This window comes from Branchiostoma belcheri, unplaced genomic scaffold, assembly GCF_001625305.1.
Source record: "Branchiostoma belcheri isolate BF01 breed outbred unplaced genomic scaffold, Haploidv18h27 scaffold56, whole genome shotgun sequence".
NCBI lineage: Eukaryota > Metazoa > Chordata > Leptocardii > Amphioxiformes > Branchiostomatidae > Branchiostoma > Branchiostoma belcheri.
This window is the reverse complement of record NW_017804198.1, coordinates 568,343-569,425: the sequence shown is the minus strand read 5'-3', so window position 1 is coordinate 569,425 and position 1,083 is coordinate 568,343.

Below are 1,083 nucleotides of genomic sequence, written 5' to 3'. Positions count from 1 at the left end.
ACGCTGTCGAACTATGCAGAATAACGCAACCCTAGAATATAACAAACTTCGTTAACCTGTTCTACACTGTTTCTTTCAGCTCTACATGACGACAAACAAAAGTTACTCAAGAATACAAGACAGAAGAAGTGGAACAAAATACCAGGTGAGTGCCCAACCATCCTTATTATACGCAATATTGTAAATAATCACGATAGTTAGGCAATGTTCGCATCTCTATAGTACTTCTTTCACGATAAGCTGTGTGAGTTTTGAAAAGTACCATGCTTTCGAATTCTATGATTAATGATTGCTGGGAAAACAATGTAGCCTGGGTACCAGGCCCCTGTGCCATGATTCAGTTAAATTACATGATAGGACTACTAAAGCATGTGGCATATGTAATTGCGAACGAGAAAAACACAGGCAGATATTATGTAAATTAAGATTTAATTTGCATAATTAATGAGAAATTCAGCAATGTTAAAAAACTGTTAATTTCGTTCTACAGATCTCGCCTAAATGACACATTTTCAACCGACAACTTATGCACCTGGACCACTACATGTCGTTGCCATAATTGTTTAGTGATTTGATTACTCTTTTTAATTGTTGCTTGTTTGTTTGTTTGTTTGTTTGTTTGTTTGTTTGTTTGTTTGTTTTGTGTCTATGTTTCTAGAGGAGTCGGCCTAGTAGAGGAACTCTATGTTCCTGTTGCCGGCTCCTCTCAGAATTTTAATTTCTGTGAAGTTGATTAAATAAATAAAATAAATGTTGTAATTCAGCAATGGTAACTGCCTGGAATTTCATACCTAGGGCATTTGAAAGTTAGGTGAAGGTAAACATCATTAAATCACATGACTTATTCAAATATGGACCTCATTTGCTTTTCTCTTTTTGTGTCCACAGGTAAATTTTCGCCATGTCTCACCCTGAGATGCAGACTGCAGCAGGGATTCACTGGCAAGCACGAAGCCCAGTCAAGGAAGGATCGGGGTGTGCATTCATGTTTTGCACGCAAGAAGATTGAAAAACAAGCATTGAATGCAGCAGCATCGTGAAAGCAAAAGAAAAAAAATATGAATTAAAAAAAAGCAAGACTGA